At 41.1% G+C, this 17,914-nt stretch overlaps 2 protein-coding genes across 2 annotated transcripts in view; one reads left to right on the top strand and one right to left on the bottom strand.

The window, feature by feature from the left end:
- LOC111873710 (runt-related transcription factor 3) overlaps window positions 1–17,914 on the bottom strand; it is a 641,992-nt gene that overhangs the window by 282,093 nt on the left and 341,985 nt on the right. The window lies entirely within an intron of this gene.
- Window positions 1–17,914, top strand: part of LOC111873716 (segmentation protein Runt) — a 78,138-nt gene that overhangs the window by 1,763 nt on the left and 58,461 nt on the right. The gene's annotated exons all lie outside the window — the stretch shown is intronic.

The following is a 17,914-nucleotide window of genomic DNA, read 5'->3' as shown; positions in this document are numbered from 1 at the left end:
TGTTGATAAATCGATTTCTTTTGTTGTTACCATGAGAATCTGAAATAATGAAGGTCGATATATCGAAGTGGTAACGTTGCTTGGGAAGAAATGTACGTATCACCATAGTAACTTATTTGTTACCGCACTATGATTTTGTGGGAGAGAAATTTAAATTTCTTACGACCCAGAGGCCACAATAGACGTGTGAACTTACGTACCTCACAGTAACATACTCCTCTGTTTCTAACCTAGCAATAAACAGAGTATGGTTGGGTTTACAAAATTGGGTTGGGGGGGGGGGTTAGTGAATCAAAAAACGTCCCACAAAATGTCTAGAACGAAATGGAAGAAACTTATCTTTTGTGGGAAATTTAAAATTATACAAGAACAATTTCGTGGTGTGAGAATTATGCATAGGCATAATGAGTTAATATATGAAGAAATTAGTAGGCCTACAAAATGTTCTTGTCAAGTGTTCAACATATAATCCCTCCCACCACCATAAATGGACCACGTAAGAACTGTCAATAGTCGTGAAGACGAGACGGTTGTTCTAGTCGTGATTTTCTCCAATCGGGATCCCGAATTTTAAAATTATTGTCGATTAACTGAGAAAAAATCTTCTTTTGTTCTAGAACCTGGAGATCCGTTTTAACAAGATATGTGTACCTTTATATGAAGTTCGTCTTTAACTGAAACCTCCAATAACAACATATCCCCTTCATATTCAAATAGCCCTTTACTGCGACCAATTAGAACAGAGAGCCTCCAATAAAATGCCTACAGTTCAGGGACCTTGAACCCGGCATTAGTTTTAACCCCATAGCAGAATTTCTTTTCAAAACCTAATCCATGTACGTATATATAAATTTATCACATCCCATTAGATTGGTTTCATGCCAGAGATATTTATTGAAAAATTAATGTATAAATAAATATGTACGCTTATTTAAATTATATATTCAAAATGTTCCGTCTATTATACCCGATGAGGTGGATTTTTTCAATTGACCTAACCCTTCCAGCCGCATTATGGCCCTGGGGTCGAATCAGCCTCTAACAGAAATGAGTACCAGGAATCTTCCTGGGAGTAAAAGGCGGCCGGCGCATAAGGCTGACAACTTCACCCCCATCTGTGAGCCGATTGTCTAGAAAATGTGGGAGTCTCAACCTCTCAGAACTCTGTGGGCCTCCACGGTCTGTTACAGGGATAGCTGTACCATTCTTTACTCGTCTATTAAACGTTGGAAATGAACCGGGTCTATTTTTTAACAGAGAAAAATCACTTTAAAACTTGAATTCTTATATAGACAGTTTTGTTCCTATAGATATTCCAATAGTCGCAAGTTTATCTGCGGCTTATTTAAACGTCACAAACCATATTTGGGTCACGAGCCATAAGTACGAGGCCATTGAATCGGGATGTTCATGTATATATGTCCACAAAACACTGATATATAATAATAATAAAAGAAGAAGAAGAAGAAAACAATTGGGGGTGGGATACGAAATGGTTCTATATATACTTGATAATGATTCTATCCTGTTCTGTTGGTCACGCGTCAGTTTCGTGTCAGTACCACAAGTTTTATGTCGGTATTTCAGATCTCTGTAATTCCTGATAATTAATTATAGAAGAGGCATAAAAGGTACCTTTCAATACGTGATCTATCTACACATATCCCTGTTGTTCACACTTGCAGCTCAGGGCATCCGTGAAACGCTTAGTTTCACTTCAGTTTCTTAATCTTAGACAGTCGGAAGGGCTCCTTGTACGGGGGAACAGCCAGTCGCAAGGCCGCTACCTACACAGGACAACACAAACACAGAATAAATGCAGACAAACATCCATGCCTTGAGTGGGATCCGAACCAATGATTCCCCCAGTGTTCGAGCGGACGAAAACGGTTCTTGCCTTAGACCGCGCATCTGTGTCTGTGTGCGTTTATTCTGTGTTTGTGTTGTCCTGTGTTTAGGTAGAGGCCTTGTGACGGGCTGATCACTCACCCAGGAAGTCCTACCGTCTGTGAAGAATGATTACGGAACTGAATAAGAGGTCTGGACCCTGAATTGGCTGGGAGAGCCATAGAAAAGTTTTTCAGGCTTCAAAAGAACCTCCCGAAATTGGGATCTTTTTCTCACCGGCGTCTTCAGGAGAACTGACCCTAAAATACTACACATATCACTCATGTCGCTACGGTTATTGATGAGTAGCTAAAGGTGCGTCCACATTACTCGTGCTCGTGTGACTCGCGAGTAATGTGGACGATATGACAAATCACGAGACAAGCAAATTTAAAATTTTTAATTTATAAACTGTAGCCAATAAATTAAAATGCGACTGCAGCCTATACGCACTACGAGTAAATATACGGATCCTCACGCGCCGAAGCCTGGCGAGCAACTGAAGTAGTGTGGACGAAGATTTACGGGCACATGTAAAAGCCAGAGGAGTCTCCCGACCAGCACAAGCCTGGCGAGCACGAGCACGAGTAATGTGGACGCGCCTTAAGACACAACACTATGAGGAGATTATTTGACCTGAGAAAGGCGAAGGAATATGAGAACAAATAGAATAACTAACCCCGCAAATGAAAGGTTTCCCTTGAGCTAACAGGGCACCTATTATGAGCCGGCTAACCCCTCTTTAGGTCTCTCAAGCGCATACACGGAATAGCTGTAATTAATTGTAATACCGGCCTACGCGATTATATTTGTGAATATGTCTATATTAATCGATAAATCACGTGGCAAGATAACTGAAGTATTCAACACAGTATTCTGGTATGTGACACCGCGTACTCTGATGGAAAGGTATCGACGTTTCGGAGAAACCCATTGCCTCTATCCCTAAAGACGGACCTATCCCTCAGCTTACATGTAGCCACATTCGAGACGGCAGTCATCTTCATAGTCACTGCCTTTAAAATTTCAAATCCCGCTGTATATCTAAACGGTTTATCAATTAAACAGGTTGTTAATCAAGTGACAGGCATGTAGGAACTAGTTATGACCATATATTAGTCCAAGTTGTAGAGCAATAATTTGGCTTGTTGATTAAACTAATCTTTAAAATATTCACGTTTGAATCTTGAAATTTTATTGATTATTCTGTCAAAGATTTCTTGCGACTTTCCACCACAGATACAGAGAGATTCCACCCTAAACAAAATTACGACCTGTTCTTGCCATATTATTTTCAATTGAGCATTCACAACTATAACTTTCGGTATAATACAATAACCTACCTAGTCTGAAGAGCTTCGTTAAATAACTCATGAATCAATGAGTTCTTAATATTCAACAGCCCGACTTTGTATAATTAAATACTTAAAGATTCATATCCAACGAAAATGAAATACTTACTCGATTTGCAAATAAGGGGCATGAGGTAGGCACAGGTAAGTTTTTCGATCAAATTCGAATGAACTCAATTTAATTAAGCCCTATGAATTCGGTACTGCTAATTTCACAACAGAACATCACGATAAACTACACAGCAGGTTGGTGTGGAGGTAAGGCTCCGGGCAACTATTAGGGACGTGCTGGGTTGAATCCTCAGATGACACACAGGATATCATGACTGACGGGGTTTTTCGCATTTTTTTCTCCCTTCTGTTTCTTCAGGAAAATGTCAGAATAGTATTGCGAATAGACAAACACCACTTCCATTCAAATCATTTCCCATTAATCGATCATACAAACATTCAATGCTATATAACCTGATATAAACAGAGGAAATAGCCCTCAGAATTACTGGGTTTTAAGACTTGTCCGTCTTCCGGTATTCTAGAAACTAGAAAACACAACGTTTCTGAAATTGGATGTGTTTCTGTCCTCATTAGAGCGGGGAGGCACCCACTCTGTTATGTCCCTTAGAAAGAGCTAACCTCCATCAGTGGACTAGTGACTGTGATTAGCTGTTTCTAAGTGACCCAACAGAGTAGGTGTCTCCCTCTCACATGAGGACCTGGCTCCGTGACTGAGGTTACCTCTTTCTAAGGGACAAAACAGAGTTGGTGTCTCCATCTCACATGAGGACCTGGCCCTGTGACTGATGTTAGCTCTTTCTAAGGGACCCAACAAAGTAGGTGTCTCCCTCTCACATGAGGACCTGGCCCTGTGACTGAGGTTAGCTCTTCCTAAGGGACCCAACAGAGTTGGAGTCTCCCTCTCACATGAGGACCTGGCTCTGTGACTGAGGTTAGCTACTTCTAAGGGACCCAACGCAGTAGGTGTCTCCCTCTCACATGAGGACCTGGCCCCGTGACTGAGGTTAGCTCTTTCTAAGGGACCCAACAGAGTTGGTGTCTCCCTCTCACATGAGGACCTGGCCCTGTGACTGAGGTTAGCTCTTTCTAAGGGACCCAACACAGTAGGTGCCTCCCCGCTCACCTGAGTACAGAAAGAGACCCAGCTTCACAAACGTTGTGTTTTCTAGTTTCTAGAATACCGGAAGGCGTACAAAGTCTGAAGAAAGCCAGCTGGTTCTGAGGATTACATCGCGTCGTCAGAACCGTCTAGAATCGACTGGAAATATAAATCAAGAAATATGCAGAATTTGGCTTCACTCCCGTTTCGTAAATATTTCTGGTACTCGGGGATCTATACATCCATTCCCCCCATACGTCTTCGTGGCGTTATGCTTAATTAGTTAAGCACAGGGACTTTGCCTTTACCTGGGTAAATTTATCATTTCTTATGGCGCACGTTTATGGAATCTCCTCGTAATCCTTTGCAGATATATCTGTAGATGGAGTTAACAGGGGCCTAAGTGACTTCCTTGAAGTAATTAAAAATGAACCCTCAAAACTGTTGATTCTTACGTCAGGCTTAGAAGAGTGTGTGTGTTTTAATGTAAGTGTGCGTAATGGTGACTGCAGTTGACCTATCATAACTTCATGGTGCTGAGCCCTTCTTGAGAAGCCGCCAATTGTGCAGCTACTCAAGAATTTCCCAACAATTTATGGAGCCTAAAGGTTCATTACCGTGTTCACAAGAGCCCTCCACTGGTCCCTATCATGAGCCAGATCAGTTCTATAAATACCATCCTATTTCTCTAAGATTCATTTTAATATTGTCCATCCACCTACGCCTTGGTCTTCCCTGTGATCTCTTTCCTTCTGGCTTTTCCACCAATATCCTATATGTACTCCTCCCCAATTCGTGCTACATATCCTGCCCACCTTACCCTCCTTGACTTGATTATTCTAATTATACTTGAAGAGTACATATTATGAAACTCATTATGCAGTTTTCACCAACCTCTTGTCACTTCATTCCTCTTCGGTCCAAATATTCTCCTCAACACCCTGTTCTCAAACACCCTCACTCTATGTTCCTCACTTAATGTCAGAGACCAAGTTTCACACCGATACAGAACCACACGCAAAATTATAGTTTTGTACATTCTAATGTTTATGTTTTTGGACAGCAGATGAGACGACAAGGTTTTGGACTGAATGGTAGCAAGCATTACCCGAGTTCAATCGCCTCTTACTTTCCTCCTGAATCAGGTTTTGGTGTGTTATAGCCATACCCAAATATCTGACTGTGCCACATTTTCAAAACATCTGTTACTTATCTTGATGTCATGATTTTGCCCTTAATTTTGGTGACGAGACAGCAACATAAACTTAGTTTTCTCAGTGTTTACTTCTAGACCAACCTCCTTACTAACGTCAATTAAAGTATTGCGTGTTTTTCTTTATGGTATCTATATTAACGCCCAGTAGATTCACATCATCGGCATAGAACAACAGCTGATGTGTCACGTTTAACTTCAGTCCCACCTGGTTTCCCTGGTCCTTCCTAATGGCATATTCTAAAGCAAAGTTGAAAAGGAGTGGCGATAAAGCATCTTCTTGTTTTAGACCATTCTGGGTAGGGAAATCATCATACAAACTTTTACCTATCCAGACTTAATATAAGTTTAGTTTTAACACATTTTAATCAGCTTTACTAGTTTCATGGGTATCCCAAACTCTATCAGAATATTGTACAATACTTCCCTCCTAACCGAATCATAGGCTTTCTTGAAGTCTATGAATAGCTGATGTACTGTCTCATTGTACTTCCATTTCTTCTCCAGTATCTGACGGATTCAAAAGATCTGATCAGTAGTTGATCTGTTACGTCGAAACCCACACTGATGGTCCCAAATAAATTTATCTATATAAGGACTTAACCTTGAGAGAAGAATATTGGATAAAATTTTGTATGAAGTTGATAGCATTGATATCCCCCGATAATTACTATAGTCAGTTTTATCACCCTTCTTATGAATTGGTACAATAATTGATTCTTTCCACCGATCAGGCAATTTTTTCTCATGCCAAATAGAAGTAATTAGCTTATGGAACTTAGGAAGTTATATTTCGCCTCCTGCTTGAACAAGTTCTCCCGGAATTTGATCACTACCTGGCGATTTATACCGTTTCAGTTTTGCAATAGCAATATCAACCTCAAAAGGGCTAGGATCAGTTACTAACAGCTCAGTTGTATGGATTTCTATCTGCCTAACAGCACTGACCCTATGTACATTCAATAACTGAGAGAAGTAGTTCTTCCACCTATTCAAAATGCTGTGGGAATCTGCAAACAGATCACCATTCTCATCCTTCACTAAGTTACTGCTAGGTTGGCAACCCTTCTTACCGTCATTTATTCCTCTATACAGGTCTCTATGTTCTTGTTCTTACTGTTTATTGCAAACTCATCAATTCTCTCTTTCATTAACCTATACCAGTATTTAAAATAGCAAATTCGTCTGACAATGTTCAGCGTGCATCCTCAAAACGGAATATGATCGAAATCACTTCGTGTATGGGCCACAAAGATCGCCTGATATTAGGAATATTCCACCAATAGCCATTAATCGGCAGACTAATGGCGACCTAAAAAGAAATATAAAAGTATCTCTTTCTTCAGGTTCCACGGATTCTGCATCTGGCAGCATAGTTATTGGGAAATAGAATTCGAATAGAGAAATAAACATTTCGTACCAAATTTTAACGTGGAAACTGAGTACAGGTTCATAGAAATGATGACGTAATAAAAAGAACAGGTCTACGCTGCACGACCAGAGATATATCACCAGATGATTCATACGTGTAATGAGACACTACAGTCTGCATTATAAGATGTTGAAAGATTGGCTTAGTCCGCCTCTGTGGTCTAGTCAGAGTTCCTGGCTACAGATCAAGAGGTCCGGGTTCTATATCCGGCACTACCAGATTTTCTGAGAAGTAGTGGGTCTGGAACGGGGTCCACTCAGCCTCGTGAGGATAACTGAGGAGCTGCTTGAATGGAAAAGTAGTGGCTCCGGTCTAGAAAACCGAAGTTAACGGCCGTGGGGATTCGTTGCGCTGACCACGCGATACCCTCTATCCACCAAAGTTGGCACTAACTTTGCCGACAAGCGGCGGTCGCTCGGTCGGTATAGTTCGCTTGCGGACTAAAACTACGGAGTTTTTATTTTTGGCTAAAATTATGTTTTCAAATAATCGACAACGAAAGACATTGTGACAGGAAGAGTCAGTGGATTCCCTGCACAGTTCAATTGAAATCGTGTCACGATTGACGGTCCTCTTCTGTCTTCCCTTATAGGCACAAGGGCTACTTTGCCCCAGTTGAATAGTTGTTCAGCTCTTCAAGACATTTCTTCTACTGAAGAGTTAGTAAATGACTTAGTTTGTTAGTTTAATAAGCAACTTAAACACTTTTAACTCCATGCACCCATAGAACTCAGAAAACGCAGAAGTATCAAGAATTATAATTTGCAAGGGAAGTACTAAAAGTGTAACTTCNTTGTGTATTTAATCAATATTAGAGTCAATTTTACCGACCACACAACATATTTTTATTATTATTACACTACATGTTTCGACCTCAAGAGGTCATCATCAGGTGGATAATTCTCCGTAATTGTTGAAATATACTGTTTGTTCTAGATCATTTTTCTAAAACTTGATTAATAATTACTTCTAATTATTGTTAAATGTTGTTAATATTAGTAAAATTAGCCATTGAAAAGATGAAAAATTTTTAAATAATTTTAACCAAATTCGACAATAATTGGAGCTATGAAGAATACCGTCTTCTGGGATGTGGCGCAGTGTAGATTTTTGTTAACCGACGTTTCGGAGGGACGTACCGCCTCCATCTTCAGGGTATGAGAAATTCGCAAGCGATGAACCATCGTGAGCAGGTGCAGGTGCTCATAGTCACCGCCGTGAAAATCTTACTTAACTCTAGCTTATTTTAATAGATTTTAGTACAAGGGACCAGAAAAGCAATACAGTGCAGCAACTACACAGACATATCCACGTGATTATGACCTAATAATGTCGAAACATTTAGTAAAGGTAACATTTAAGAAAAGAAACTGACGACGTAGGCCATCGACAGTCTGGGGGGGACGACAGAGTGTTCCACCTTCAAGACTGCCCCTGAAAGTGAAATTGTTAACCAGTTTATGAGCATGCTGAAATGTTGTATTACGAAATGTTTAAGTTAAAAGAGCTCAAGGTGGAAGAAACGTAAATCATGGCACGTAATTCTGGGTTGAAAGAAATGGGTACAGTTCTCCTCGCCCGCATGAGCAATATCACTGCGCTTGTAATATGGGAATCGTGCGACAAACAGCTCACCAAGATCATACAGGAATTTCTACTTGGAAGGGAGCGAGAAGTAAACAAGTTGTAAGTTGAAGAATTTTATCTTCTGGAATACAACGCCGTATATTGTGGTGAAAGTGAACCAAAGTTTCGGAGAAAAATTTCGCTTCAGTCTTAATGGTCGAAGAGTCAGCGAAGCAAGAATCCAACAAGAAGCAGTGCAGCAAACACTGTTCTCCTCCGAAACGTCGGTTGAATTTCGCCAGACTACACAGCGTGATATACCAGAAGACAAATCTTCATAGGCATAAATGTGAGAACCTCAAATCCAATAAAGCTTCAAGTTTCAATATATGTAAAAAATTTTAATAAAATTATCTTTAACAATGTCCTTTCTAATAGGCCTACTTTTGTGAAGATATATTCTATTACATACCTGCACTTATCCTTTAAAATAAAAACGATATCAAGAACAGAATTTTGTTAGTTTTTACTAACAGTTACCTATATTGATTTCACCGTGTTTAAAGGAATTGTCAGGACAGGGCCCTGGCAATTTAAAACCCTGGCTAGGGCCCTGTTTCAGACAACTAAAGAGGTGAACATAACCGAGAAATCAGAACAAAATTGTACTCGAAACTGGTCCAGAACAGTCACCTCCATCTAATGCCCAAGTTAAGAATGCGTGGAAACCAGCCTTCACTTCCCCCACACGTCTTCATGGCTTCACTATTGAGCACTGGGATAACTTCACTTTTTGTAAGTATCAGGTGACTTAATTAGTGACGTCACGTGGTAATAATGCTTGAGATAGTATATTTTTCCCTTGGCACTACAGCCCCAGTGTGCCTAGGCCTACCTCCATGAACTTCTCCGTTCACTTCGGTTTTTCTAGATCTTACACATTCGGTAGGACTCCTTGGGCGAGTGATCAGCTCGTCGCAAGGCCTCTACCTGTACACAAACACAGAAAAACGCACACACACAAACTAAACATCCATGCCCTGAGTGGGATTCGAACCCAAGTTCCCGGTTTCCAATTGAGCGAAGACAGTACATGCTACCGTGACCTGCTGATATAGTATATTTAGTTCAGAGAAATATGAATAGAAACGGTTATAAGCTCAATAATAATTTGTAAGTTAGAAGCTTATAGAAAATCTTCGAGAAGAACATAAAGAGACATGGAGTATCGAAAGATACGTGTCTCCTGAACCATATGAAGCCTTAAATTCATTCACACACCAACAGCATTTCGAAGTTCAGTTCTAACCTCACAGAAAACTGTACCTTCATTACAAAGACGGATCGGTTAATGTAACACGCAGAAAAATCAGTGTTCATTCTGAGAATCATACGAAACTCATGTCTATGCTCTGTGGGCAAAATATGTCATGTCAAAGCAAGGAGTATACGTTTATAGGCCTAATGTTGCCGCTTTGTAAGGGGTCAAATGAGCAGTCAACATGCATACTTAAGTATCTGTTGGGTTTGTAGTTTTAAACGTCACGAAACATGAAACAAACACGTAATTTCCACACTGACAAACAGGGACAGGCTGAATTTACTCAAGCATATAGAAAACTTTATTTGAGCGGTGTTCGATTCGCATCTCAGCCGGGACGCCGCCCATCCTGATTGAAGGTTTTCGTGGTTTTTGCTCAGTCTCTCCAGACAAATGTCGGCATAGTACCTCAAATTAGGCCTCACACGCTTCCTGCCAATTCATCGTCCACTAAACATCCTATCGATCTGCGCTATACAGGCTCAGCAACTGACAGTGTCCTTAATAAATTACAAAGAATAAAAGACATAGGTTAAAATTGGCGAATACGTAAAAATTGAGCTTTACAAAACTGCAGTTTTGTATGGGTGTGAAACTTGGTGTCTGTCATTAAGGGAAGAACCACAAACAGAAGGTGTTTGAATTTTTGGACCGAAAAGAGATGAAGTGACAGGAGATTGGAGAAATTTGCATAATGAGGAGCTTCATAACTTGCACTCTTCTCCAAGTATAATTACAATGACCAAGTCAAGGAGGATGAGATGGGCAGGGCGTGTAGAGGAAAACTTGGAAATGGAAAACGAATATAGGACTTTGCTGAGAAAGCCAGAATGAGAAATATACCCCTAAGAAGACCTTGACATATGTGGGACGATATTATTAAAACAGTTCTTAGAGGAAAAATTAGTGGTATCACTGATTTCTTCTGACGAAAGATAAGGACCAGTGGAGGGCTCTTGTGCTCACGGTAACGAACGCTCAGGTTCCATAAAATGCTGGGAAATTCTTGAGTAGCTGAGAGATTAATTGGTTGGATAGTTAGTGGGTCAATGCAATGTTATAGTAACACAGAACTGGAACATGTCAATAGTTTTATGCCAAAGAATCGTTAATTATGAGGCTGTCAGTTAGATATGATTTCAGTAACATGATGGAACGTCCTGTAATGAAGTTAATTGGGGTCAACTGTTCTGAGTAAAACAAATCGATCAACAACTAAAGAGGAAATCTGCACTATCCAATATTACATTCAGATAGGCCTTTCATAAACAGTTGCCACTCAAGATTACTGTCTTCTTGGAGAAACGTGCTGCGGCCATCTTCAGGATAGAAACGTAATTTCTCCGAAACGTCGGTAGCGACATCCCGAACTACACGTTGCCACATCCCATAACGTCAATCTTTTCAATTGCAGATCTTCCATAAGTGATTTCAGATAACCTAGAGAATTACATGTTCCGGAAACCCAAGGCCCATCAGCGTAACTACAACAATCTTCTCTTAATCGCATCCTAAACCAGTGTGTAGCTTTAAAACATGTTTTTCCGTGTTCCATTACAATGTCAGAAATATCGCCTAATTTATGTCCGGTTCCTGGAATTTTCCATAATTAAATGCTAATACACATTTGCTGCTTTAATTGCTACATACACGTATATATAGTATACCTTACTCACTGCAACATTATAGCACAAAACGTAAATTTCTTCATCAGGCATTGTTAACATTCGAATATTAATGTTATCCCTCTAAACATCCAGATATTCTGAACGGCACTTCGTTGACAAGGGCTCTCAATCTGTTTCTTTCCCCAGAGCGACTTGAGTTTTATTCCCATATCAAACGAAAGCCATATACGCCGTCGGTATGACAGAGTTCTGTAATTTTAGATATAGTGTGAGTTTATGTACAGCTATTAAAGGCAGTAATCTGGCTTTTAAATCTTCCAGAAGTCCTAAATTTTAAGAGTATATGTTTGTCGGCTACAGTTTCACATGCTATAATACGAGAGATCCACAACAGCTTATTACATACATACACACACATATACATAAGCCTAAAAAGTAAATATATACAGATGTTCTCATGCAGTTATTTGCCGGCTTCCTACCGCTGAGGCCCGGATTCGAACCAAGGTCAAGTCATATGGGATTTGTAGTGGATAAAGTGGTACTGGGGCAAGTTTCTTCAGAGTACTTCAGTTTCCCCTGCCAATTTTCATTCCACCTTTTACTTCACACTCATCTATCATCCGGGGATGGTACAATAGGCAAATCAGTGGCCGACGTAACAAGAGGGTTGAGTCTCACCCCCAAAAAGTTAATAAGATACAAGAATGGTATACCAACAATTCCTACAGAAGATTCTGCACAATTAGATTTCAAATTATTATAAGACCTGTGGTTCTATCTTCTGGGATATAACGCAATGTAGTCCGTTGAACCGACGTTTCGAGCTCTGCTTGTTACCTGTTTCGTGCTGAATTCATGCTTCGACCCTGAAGTAGGAGCGACATGTCCCTCCGAAAACTTGATCGACTTTCAACGGACTACACGGAGTCATACTGCGTATATGATTGGAGATTGGAGGTCTTAAAACTTTAGTTTGCTGCAAACCGAACTTAAATCCAAATTCTTAAAAATGTAAACGTAAATTAGCCTGATGCTTCTCGACCGGCAGGATGTCCAACGGGTCGTGAGCCTCGAATGTAATGATCACTGTGCGTGTGATGGTGTACAGCACGAAAATAATTAGGATATTGTTACCACTGTTACGATATTTTAGACTACGCCCTTCTGGGATATGAGTTACCCTGAAGACAGAGGCAGCAGATTGCGCTTAAACGCTGTTACCTATCAAACTACACGACGTCGCATAAAATAAAACAGTGATCTCAGCATTGAGAGCTGAAAGTGTCATACTGTAATGAAATTCCTTAAATAGAAGACTGTTCTTTATTAGCTGAGAGACTATCAGCTTCTTCAAAATGATTCAAGCTCCCTGCTGTTAAGAAGTCGAAATGCAATTTTATGAGTTTTATGAACACACGTAAATATGATTAAATAACGGATAAAGTATAAGGGATGTCTCCTTAAAAAGAGAATATACTGGCCATTGTTACGCATCAATGATAACCATCACACCTTGACCTCCACTTAGAGAAATTCACAATGACCAACTGAACACGGTCGGATAATTTTCAGTAGTATTAATCTGGCGTTGGGGCACGCGGTAGCGTACTTGGTTGAGGGGTTACGTTACAAGCTGGAAGGTCGCGGGTTCAAGTCCCGATGAGGTCATTGGATTTTTTTCAATTAACCTAATCCTTCCGTCCGCACTATGGCCCTGGGGTCGAATTAAATTTTCCTGGGGAGTAAAGCGCGGCCGGCACGTAAGGCTGACAACCTTACCTCCATTTTTGAGCCGATTGTCTAGATAATGTGGTACCCTCAATGTCTCACAACCCTATGGGCCTTCACGGCCTGGTACAGAGATAGCTTTACTCTCTTTTTACTAATCTGGCGTTAGACCAAGGTTCAGGCATTAGCCTATTTTAATTATAGAGCTTTTGGTTACATATGTACGCAGAAGCCGAGGCACTACATGGAATCTAACTTTACAAAATAAAGGGGATGAAACGATTAAGTAATCATACACAGAATTGGATTCGAACTCATGATTGCAGTATGTGTGAATCCTAAGTCACCCATAATTAACACGATAGAAGCTTCCAAAGATGTTACAGTAATCAAGACAGGGGACGAAACAGAATTGCAATAAATATTTTCATGAAATATCAAATTATAGGTCTCAAGCACCCAAAATTTACTATTTCATTTACTGCATCTCGGCAAGGCTACGAGAAAATCCAGCGGAATGCAGTTCATATTACGTTCGTGCGCGTCTTAACAGGCTCAGAATGCCAGTCACAGTTTACTGCAGCTAATTGCCTCTTAGTGGAACCGAAAGGCAACACCGCTGATAAGAAAACCTGCAGGGATACGATCCTGAGCCACTTCCATCCACCTCACAACCTGTCTCCCTAAGATCCATCTTACTAATTAACTAACGCTGGTAGTAGAACCCGAAGGTTCAACAAGGTTCGCCAGTGGACACGATCCTGAACCAGTTCCATCCACCTCCCATCCTCACAACCTATTTCCCTAAGATTCAGCTTACTAATTAACTAACTCTGGTAGCAGAACCCGAAGGTTCAACACCGCTAGTACCAAAGCCCGTCACTGGACACGATCCTGAGCCGGTTCCATCCACCTCCCATCCTCACAGCCTGTTTCCCTAAGAGGCATCTTAATAATTAACTAACTCTCTGGTAGCAGAGCCCGAAGGTTCAACACCGCTAATACCAAAGCCCGCCACTGGACACGATCCTGAACCAGTTCCATCCACCTCCCATCCTCACAACCTGTTTCCCTAAGGTCCATCTTACTAATTAACTAACTCTGGTAGCAGAACCCGAAGGTTCAACACCGCTAATACCAAAGTCCGCCAGTGGACACGATCCTGAGCCAGTTCCATCCACCTCCCATCCTCAAAACCTGTCTCCCTAAGATCAATCTTACTAATTAACTAACCCTCCGGCAGCCTTCCTGAGTGAGGATTTTGTGGTTTTCCAGAGCTAGATCAGTTACTGGGACACTAGCTTAGAACAGGCCATGCCTGCTTTCTTCTACGTGTATATTTTTTTCAGTTCATCGTTCAAGACCTTCCATACATTGAGCACTCTAAAGCACGAATTTTGGACAACGAATGTGAATAAATGAAGAAAGAAAAATACAGCAATAAATGCCGGTGAAATACGGATTACTAGTTGAGAAACACCGCACCATTCATCTTGTGGGTTCAGGGTGTTAATAAAACAGTTAATGGCCTCCCCAAACTTGGCATTCGCACGGCAATTAAGCACTCCGCTAATAAAGACTTAGTAATTTAACACAAACCCCTGTCAATGAATGCAAGGAGGGGGTTCGGCTTTTTAAGTTTTAATGACTTAACTGCTTTTCTGACATTTATCCCAGAGCAGATTCGCTACAAAAAGATGAGAGACAATACGACCTCACACTACGACAATTAAAGTCGGTATTATTGCTCTCTGACATTATCAACAGCTGACGTTATGCAGGAATTTGGCTGCGCAAAGATAACCCAGAGTCCGTCCAGCAAACGGAATTACACAAACCCCCTGATCCTCTAGCAGATGTTAGGGGAACAACATCGAATTGAATGGGGCTTGTAATCAAATTGGAGCAAACAAGAATATATAAGATTTGTTTAAATAAGTGTGAAGGCCCAGATTTCAATTGCTGGAAAATGCACAGAATGATTTTCAAGCGCTGAAACTGAAGATGGATGCAAAATTCAAATAAAAGAAGAGTTGGCATCTGTTTTAAAGTATACCACGGCTCTTAGATGACCATAATACCAAGGATTAAGTGTTTGTGGAAGGCCGCGCCATAGCTCAAGCGGTTAGTCCTTGGCTTCCCATTGCGGTGGCCCGGGTTCGATCCCGGGTCTGGTCAAGTGGGATTTGTGGTGGACAAAGTGGCGTTGGGGCAGATTTTCTCCGAGTACTTCGGTTTCCCCTACCAATCTTCTTTCCACCAATTGCTCCACAATCACCCTCACCTATCATCTGGGGCTGGTACAATAGGCCAGAAGTGGCCGCAGTATATGGGACTTAATCCCACCCCACTAGCAATTAAAAAAAAGTGTTGAGCACATAATGCTTATGGAATAATACGATAAAGAGGATCTCCATGTGATTATATAAGCATTATGTTATGAAGACGTATGGAGGAGTGGAGGTATAACCACCAATCTTTATTTTGGAAGTAGACAAAAATAGTCAGCTTCACGCCCCGGTTGCTTTACCCCATGGGAAAGAGTTCCCGGTACCCATCGTGCGAGGGGCTCATAGGCCGTGAAGAAGAGAAAAATTATGGGAAACCAGAAATGTAGCCAAATCTTAGCGCAGCGTACAAATAGCTGCAATCACACAGCCGTCCTCCCGCCGGTCGCTTCTTTACGTGTTTCCTTTTTCTGCGCGCAATATCTTGTTAGGAGGTCTGTAAGGATATTTCCGTTTTCCTGTCAGACGATTTATACTTCTGTTCAAAAATCTATCTCAAAATATTCTGACAGCCCTCATGCATGTCATATCACTTGTGCCCGTCTTCCTTTTTTTTTTTTCCTTTCCTTGTGATCCATGCATTTACCTGTTCACTGTCTCATGTTGGAACTTACTAGTTAGTACATAACAGACAACTGTGTTAGATTTCAAGCTACTTACTCCAATCATTTTCTTATGAAATCGTCTAATTTTGTCGACCGCCTCTGTGGTCTAGTGGTCAGAGTTCCTGGCTACAGCTCCAGACGTCCCAGTTTCAATTACCGGCGCTACCAGATTTTCTGAGAAATAGTAGATCTGGAACGGGGTCCACTCAGCCTCGTGAGGATAATTGAGGAGCTACTTAAATGGAAAAGGAGCGGCTCCAGTCTAGCAAACCAAAATTAACGGCCGTGGGTATTCGTTGCGCTGATCACGAGATACCCTCTATCCGCTAAAGTTGGTATTAACATCGCCGACAAGCGGCGCTCGCTCGGTCGGTATAGTTCGCTTGCGGACTAAAGCTATAGAGTTTTTTTCGTTTCTAATTTTGTCAACCACTTTCCCCGAATTCTATATATTCTTCATCGAATATCGTGCTACAAAGACGTTTCGACTTCAGATAACGGGATGTCTTGAATGAGGTTTACCTTGATTAGTAGTCCCTGTAATAAAGTCCTGGGTTAATACCTCAAATGACGCCACGACCGTTTTCTCCAACGCCATTTCATATCCTATATTCATTTATCGTCAAAACTTTCTGCCTTCAATACCATAAGCCTATACTCTGAGCTACTGACAGTCTCCACAAATAAGCATATAATATCGCGTTTTTGTGTGTGGATTTATTGTATAAAAACCGGCAAATATTTCAAGATTCAGGGTCTCATTGTGGCGATACTGCTTGTCTAAGATCTCCTTCTTCTGGCATATAACGCCATGTAGTCCGTTGAAAGTCAACCGACGTTTCGGAGAAATATGTCGCCTCCATCTTCACAGTACAAGAATAAGCCAAGCAAGAAATCGGTGTGAAGCAGGTGGAAAGCAAAGCGCTGATTCACGGTTATTTCTAACTTAGCTTATTCCTCGAGCCCGAAGATGAAGGCGACATATGAATCCAAAACATCAGTTTATTTTCAACGGACTACACGTCACTATACAAGAATTTGTTCTTCTGGAATGTGACGTCGTGTAGTCTGGTACATAGGTATCCATCTACTAACAGCATACTGTCTTACTTAGAAGCCTGTAATTTCAGTGAAAACAATTTAATTGTAAACGACAGAATTATACTGAATAAATTATATTATTAATATGAGACGTTACCTTGCTTCAAGGCCGCGCCATAGCTCAAGCGGTTAGTCGCTGGCTTCCCATTGCGGCTGCCCGAGTTCGATCCCGAATCTGATCAAGTGGGATTTGTGGTGGACAAAGTGGCGCTGGGGCAGGTTTTCTCCGAGTACTTCGGTTTCCCCTGTCAATCTTCATCCCACCAATTGCTCCACAATCACGCTCACCTATCATCTGGTACGATAGGCCAGAAGTGGCCGCAGTACAAGGGACTTAGTCCCACCCCACTAGCAATAAAAAAAATATCTTGCTTCTGTAAACTCTGAAGCCAATAAACATTTACGGAAGGGCGCTTCATGACATTGCTATAACGCAGATTTAAACATCGAATTAAGTCAGAAAACTGTACACACGTTGTCGCCGTTTGCTCTCTTAAAGAGTTACACATGTTTTTAGAGCACGCAGCCTATTCTTATGCTAGGATATTTTTAGGATCCTATTAGGCTCCGTAAGAACTAGATACGCCTCCTAACATTCCATTTTCCCTGTATGTCCACTCGCTTCGTCTTCCCTTAACAGACACAAGAAGAACTAGAGGATATCGTCACCGAGCCG

This window comes from Cryptotermes secundus, unplaced genomic scaffold (assembly GCF_002891405.2).
Source record: "Cryptotermes secundus unplaced genomic scaffold, Csec_1.0 scaffold31, whole genome shotgun sequence".
Taxonomy (NCBI): domain Eukaryota; kingdom Metazoa; phylum Arthropoda; class Insecta; order Blattodea; family Kalotermitidae; genus Cryptotermes; species Cryptotermes secundus.
The sequence above is the reverse complement of the archived record's forward strand: the minus strand, read 5'-3'. Positions and strand labels throughout refer to the sequence as shown.